Source organism: Etheostoma spectabile, unplaced genomic scaffold, assembly GCF_008692095.1.
Source record: "Etheostoma spectabile isolate EspeVRDwgs_2016 unplaced genomic scaffold, UIUC_Espe_1.0 scaffold00569434, whole genome shotgun sequence".
Lineage (NCBI taxonomy): Eukaryota > Metazoa > Chordata > Actinopteri > Perciformes > Percidae > Etheostoma > Etheostoma spectabile.
The window spans coordinates 8714-15461 of record NW_022605128.1 but is presented as its reverse complement, the minus strand read 5'-3'; the positions used below and the strand labels follow the sequence as shown (position 1 = coordinate 15461).

The following is a 6748-nucleotide window of genomic DNA, read 5'->3' as shown; positions in this document are numbered from 1 at the left end:
AAAGTGGCAAGCGCCCTCTTTGCTGGGGGTGTTGCGCAATAACAGGAAGAACGCTTCGTCTCAAAACTGTCAACAGCGTTTTGTGTTCTTCTGAACTTGCGAGTTCAGTCTTCCAGGTACAGCTAGCAAGTACGGTCTCCCCAAGAACACAAGTCCGTTCTTTGCTTACTTGGTATTGAGAAACGCCCACGGTGTGAGGGAAGCTAAGGACAGCTACAGGAGGAAGGTAGAGCAGAAGCTGAGGGACAACAACATGAGGGAGGTCTGGGAAGGTGTGAGGACCATAACAGGTCACAACACAAAGACCAGAACTACTGAGGGGGACAATGGAGAGGGCCAAGGAGCTGAATAACTTTTTCAACAGGTTTAACCAGCCCTTGCCCCCCCCACCCCACCACAGCAATGTTCCCTTCCCTCCACACACACTCCCCCCCTGACACCACAACTCCCAGTCTACACACCTCCCCCCAACCCCGCAATACCCCCTTCTGCACAACCTCCCTCAACACCACAATACCCCTACTCCTCAATACAACCCCTGCCCACACATCACCACAGACCAAGTCAGAGGACAGCTGAGGAAGCTCCGGCCCAGGACAGCAGCAGGCCCGGATAAAGTGTGTCCGAGACTGCTGCTAAGACCGTGCAGCAGAACTGGGGGAACCGCTCCAACGGATCTCAACCTAGCCTGCAGCTAGGGAGAGTGCCCACCTTTGGAAGACATCCTGCATCGTTCCAGTTCCCAAGAAGAACAGGCCCAGCGAGCTGAATGACTTCCGACCGGTGGCACTCACTTCACACCTGATGAAGACTTTGGAGCGGCTCTTCCTCAGCCTCCTCAGACCTCAGGTACAGCACGCCCAGGACCGCCTACAGTTTGCGTACCAGCCAGATGTTGGTGTGGAGGATGCCATCCTCTACCTGCTACATCGGGTCCACTCCCATCTGGATAAGGGGAATGGCACAGTGAGGGTCCTCTTCTTGGACTTCTCCAGTGCCTTTAATACCATCCGGCCCCCTATACTCCAGGACAAATTGATCAGGATGGGAGTGGACCCCTATCTGGTGGACTGGATCAGAGACTACCTCACCGACAGGCCACAGTACGTCAGGCTAAAGGACATCATGTCTGACACTGTGGTCAGCAGCACTGGAGCCCCCCAGGGCACAGTGCTGGCCCCTCTTCTCTTCACCCTGTACACCTCGGACTTCTGTTACAACACAGAGCTGTGTCACATACAGAAGTACGCAGATGACACAGCCATGGTTGGGTGTATCAGCGGTGACAGGGAGGAGGAGTATCGGAGTCTGGTGGGGGACTTTGCTCTCTGGTGTCACACTAACTGCCTACAGCTCAACACCTCTAAGACGAAGGAGCTGGTCGTTGACTTTGGGAGGTCCAGACCAAGACCACGACCGGTCCTGCTAGAGGGAGTTGAGGTGGAGGCAGTTCAGTCGTACAAATACCTCGGGCTGTGGCTGGACAGCAAACTGGACTGGACAACACACAGCAGCCACCTATACAGGAAGACACAGAGCCGGCTGTACTTCCTGAGGAGGCTGCGCTCCTTTAACATCTGCAGCAAACTGCTGTGGATGTTTTACCAGTCTGTGGTCACCAGTGTCCTCTTCTACACTGTGGTGTGCTGGGGGGGCAGCATATCGAAGAAGGACACCCACAGGCTGGATAAACTGATCAGGCGGGCCGGCTCTGTGGTTGACACAAAGCTGGACTCACTGGTGACGGTGGCAGAGAGGAGGACATTGGACAAACTGCTGGACATTACTGACAATGCCAGCCACCCCCTGCACACCGTCATCAGCACCCAGAGGAGCCGGTTCAGTGGAAGGCTGCTCCTTCCCAAGTGCCGGACCAACAGACTCAAGGACTCCTTTGTCCCTCATGCCATCCGACTATACAACTCCTCACTAGGGGGGAGGAGGAAATAGGGCAGAGAGGACAATACATACATACATACATACATACATACATACATACATACATACACACATACACACATACATACTTGCACACCTGGACTTAAATTCACACCTGGTCACTTTATAATAATTTTTGACACTGGACTAAACACTGACACTTTAATAATGATTTATGGTCTTTTCTTTGTTTATTTGACAAATGTTCTTATTGTTGTTATTATTTTTATTGGTATTTTGTTGATTTTGTTGTCTTTATACTGTCTTTTTATCTATTTTTTTATTTCTTTGTTCTTGCTAAAAACTGCTGCTGGAACTTTCAATTTCCTGCGGGAGTCATCCCAAAGGATCAATAAAGAGAAGTCTAAGTCTAAGTATAAGTCTAAGTAATAATCTCAAAGTCAGATGATCTAATCAGCAGGATAGTAGTTCCAAGATAACATTTGACCTACTGACACAGGCGAGAGTAGTAATAATACTTTAGACGCAGCATACAAAAAGAAATAGTAGTCTCCTGTCCAGCTAAATGGACGTCCTGTTGTAACATTACATATCACTACTACGTGTTAAATAATTTACGTAACTCATAATCACAATCGAAGAGACTTTCGTTGTGAGCAGCTCTATGAACTAGACATCTTGACTAAGGCTGAATCCCATTCCTTCCCCTTACCCCTTCCCCTTCCCCCTTCCCCTACCTTTTGCGCGTTCACGCGGCACCTAGTGCCGGTCCAATACGTATTACGAGCTAGGGGTAGGGCATAGATCAAGGGCTGTATACCCCTACGGATCTAGTGTGGACGCGACCTCACTAGAAAACACACAGGCAGTGTGTGGCTGCTGCATCAACCAGAGAGACACATGAATGTAAGTACTTTAAAGTAAGCTTTAAATAATTGATTAAAAAGTTACGACAGTCTTGTTTTGTGGTCTATGCAGTCCTGTACATGTGTACCCATGTTCCTAACTGAAACTTTTTAAAAATCGCTAGCTTGCAATGCTAACGCTAATCGCTAACGCTAATCGCTAACGCTAATCGCTAACGCTAACGTTGAACAGTCCCACATATTTCTGCCTTGAATGGACTGTATAGATCGCATAGATTGTATAGCTAGATATATATTAACGGTCTATGATACATCGCTACGTGCTTAACATATACCGCCCTGTCTTACACAGGAGGACAAGGAGGACACAGCAGCTGATCCAGGTTGGGGCTGCAAACGAGCAGACGTTCCTAATTCATATGTTCATGTTGTACCCATTCATTATTGCATTGGTAGCCTACTATTATTGTAATAATATTTAATTAATTCCTGTTCATTGTTCATGCACTTGTTATATGTTGTTGGTTTTGATATGGGACACTGATGATATGTGAGGGGGGTTACTGGCCAAAAGGCTCCAGGATGGTCTGGAATATCAGAGCAGCTGTAGCTACAACAGTGTAGTGTGTGTGTAGTTTGTTTGTGGTCTTGTGTGTATTTTTTTAGTTTTACACACATATGAGTGCCTTTTATTGTGTGCGACATGTTAGTATGGTTCTAATAGTTGACAATGGTTCTGTAACATTATTTTATGTAACGTTTTGCCTGTTATGTTCAATTTATCACAATAAAGACAGATTTTTGTCAACAAAATGTTTTTGTGAACATCAATGACATTCAAAACGGTGATAACTGAAACAGATATACACACACCATGTATACAGGGTGTATATGTATGTATATGTACACATGATGCATGTGTATACACATTTGTATTGCAAACAGACCTAAGTACTACACAGATAAGTACTCTGCACTACCAAAGTGAACCTAAAATAACTATAAAATATATAACACTGTTGTCCAAACCCACACAATCAACAGACCTAGACGGCATCTTGGAGGTTTGTGATCAATACTGTATGGTGATGTCACCAAGTGGTGTCCCAATTCATAGGGGTATGTTTTCACCCCTTACCCCTACCCCTTGGTTTCAAGGGCCAAGGGGTAGGGGTAAGGGCCAAGGGGTAGGGGTAAGGGGAAGGAATGGGATTCAGCCTAAAACTGCGAGGGTACAAGTAGTAAAATATTTGTCCGTGTGCACATTAACTTATGTTGCTTACGATACTAAAAACAAGGCTAATACAAAGTTATTCTTAGGCTACAACACTGAAGTGTGAGTATTACACTAGTGTAACAACGGACGGCTAATGTTGGGCTATGTGTTGAAATTGCCAGTAAATGCTAAATGACCAAACTTACCAGTCTGAAGAGTCATTTCCAATCTACTGGCAAGTGGCTCCTCTACATCAGATCCTTCCTCTGATTCAGGCTCAAACAGATACCGTTTAACAGCTAAAGTCTCCATCTTCTTCTTCTGTTGCTCTGTCAGCCTCAGCAAAGTTCGTTGCACAACAACCAATCAGCGCGCAGCTTATTTAAATATGCATGAGGAGACCATATAAGGCAGAACACCTCTCGTTTCAAGCCAGGTCAATTTAGCAGGGTGGTGTGAGGGCCAAAAGAACAGCAAAAGCAACATTTTCAGCCCAACAAATGTTACATACCCTTTCAGAAGACCTCAAGGAACAACGTGATATACTCTATACAACCATTCTATCACCCCTTTAAGAGTATTATCCTTTACATAACCATAACGCATATCTGTGTTGCAGCATCCGCGGATGAACTGAAGGCCCTCATAAAGTTCTGGCTTGGATGGGAGGCTCCTACACAAAGTCTCAATGTGGAAATTAGTCACAGTAGTCTACCCAGGGCATCAACGTGATTCGAGACACTCCGGCTTCCATCACACTACAAAGAATTTGAAGAATTCAAGAAAGACTTGATGGCGTCTGTAAATACACATGACACGTAACAACAAATGGTGACAACAGTTTTAGTTGCCAGCATTTTGTCCATAGCCTTAAGTGGAGCCATTTAGGCTGAACAGTTTAAAAAAAAGCCATGTTATACGTTGTTATAAACTTGCTGTCTTGCATGCAGACATTTTTCATAGTCCTATTATTGGCTTCATCCAGTTCAGTCAGTTTTATGGAAAAAGCTTGGAGAAGTTCTGTCTTAATTTGAATAAAAGCAATCCTTGTGGAAATGGTGTATTCACTTTGATTAATAGTGGTAAGAATTGGAAATGAATACTTTATCAAAGGGTATTTTTATTTTACAATGTGTTTAAGTGTCCCACCATGTTTGCATAACCACAATCAGATTAAACTTGTTAAGTGTTGGACATACTGGACAGTAGCAACATATATGTCGTAGCCATGTGAGTCAGAATGTCCCAGTGGATCTATGACTGCCCTCAGTGCCACCATTTGTTCGGGGCTCAACACGTTTGCCAGTTTCTGGAATAGTGACCCCGTAGTGTGGGTCATCAAGCAGTCCACTGTCTTCCCAGTCAATATGAGGCAGGCAGAGTCCCTGCAAGAAGGATGAAGAGCAAAAAGGGCCTTAATTATGTTGCTACAACTTACTGAACAGTTAGAGCAACTTACTGAACAGGTAAAGCAAACCGTTGTCCTCTAGTGAGTGCAGCACAGTGTAGAATATGTTTGTTACTGCACACCACACGTCTCTCCAAAGACGTTCAATTCTGAAAGGAGAGTTAAAGATGAGATCATGGTTTGAATACATTTTTATTATTATCAGAGATAAAACAAAAAAGTGTGGAAAGAAAATACCTACCTAAAGTCACTAAATTGTGAATGTCACAGGAGTTGTAGAATTAAAGCATGCAAATTTGAACAACTTAAAAAGTAAAAAGGTATATGTATATTTCATAGTATAACACAACTATTTCTAATACAAAAATGTGACTAAACCTGCCTTTGATTGTGCACACTCTTTCCAGCAATGAAGCTTGACCTTCCTGTCCCAATGACGGAGAACATGAGCCGTGTAATTTCAACATTCTCGACACCATGATCTGCTCTTACTCTAATAAAAATATACACAAGATTTGTTGCATATTGATAAATGTGGTCCAAGGCCATTGAACTCCTGATCTTTCCAGTTTGTATCAGCATACCACTGACACTACAACTTTTACAACAATTAACGTCATGAATAACTTTTCAGTTCACTGCAATCTATCATGCAGATTCTTTAAAAATGTATTGCATGTTAAGAAATTACATTTTATTGTGTAATCTCAATATCCATCTTCATCCGCTTATCCGGTATCGGGGGCAGCAGCTCCAGTAGGGGACCCCAAACTTCCCTTTCCCGAGCCACATCAACAAGCTCCGACTGGGGGATCCCGAGGCGTTCCCAGGCCAGGTTGGAGATATAATCTCTCCACCTAGTCCTGGGTCTTCCCCGAGGCCTCCTCCCAGCTGGACGTGCCTGGAACACCTCCCTAGCGAGGCGCCCAGGAGGCATCCTTACCAGATGCCCGAACCACCTCAACTGGCTCCTTTCGACGCGAAGGAGCAGCAGGGCTCTACTCCGAGCCTCTCGGATGACTGAGCTTCTCACCCTATCTCTAAGGGAGACGCCAGCCACCGCCTGAGGAAACCCATTTCGGCCGCTTGTACCCTGGATCTCGTTCTTTCGGTCATGACCCGCTTCATGACCATAGGTGAGGGTAGGAACGAAAATTGCCCGGTAGATCGAGAGCTTTGCCTTCTGGCTCAGCTCTCTTTTCGTCACAACGGTGCGATAAACGGAATGTAATACCGCACCGGCTGCTCCGATTCTCCGACCAATCTCACGCTCCATGGTCCCCTCACTCGCGAACAAGACCCCAAGGTACTTAAACTCCTTCACTTGGGGTAAGGACTCACTCCCCACCCGAAGAAAGC

The 6748-nt window shown here is 45.4% G+C and overlaps 1 long non-coding RNA gene across 1 annotated transcript; it reads left to right on the top strand.

Annotated features, from left to right (window-relative positions):
* The first annotated feature begins 563 nt into the window (after nt 1-563).
* Nucleotides 564-5354, top strand: LOC116684999 (uncharacterized). The gene is made up of 3 exons (XR_004330880.1): nt 564-643; nt 3167-3171; nt 5344-5354. It is a non-coding gene; the product is annotated as an uncharacterized LOC116684999 (long non-coding RNA).
* The last annotated feature ends 1394 nt before the right edge of the window (nt 5355-6748 follow it).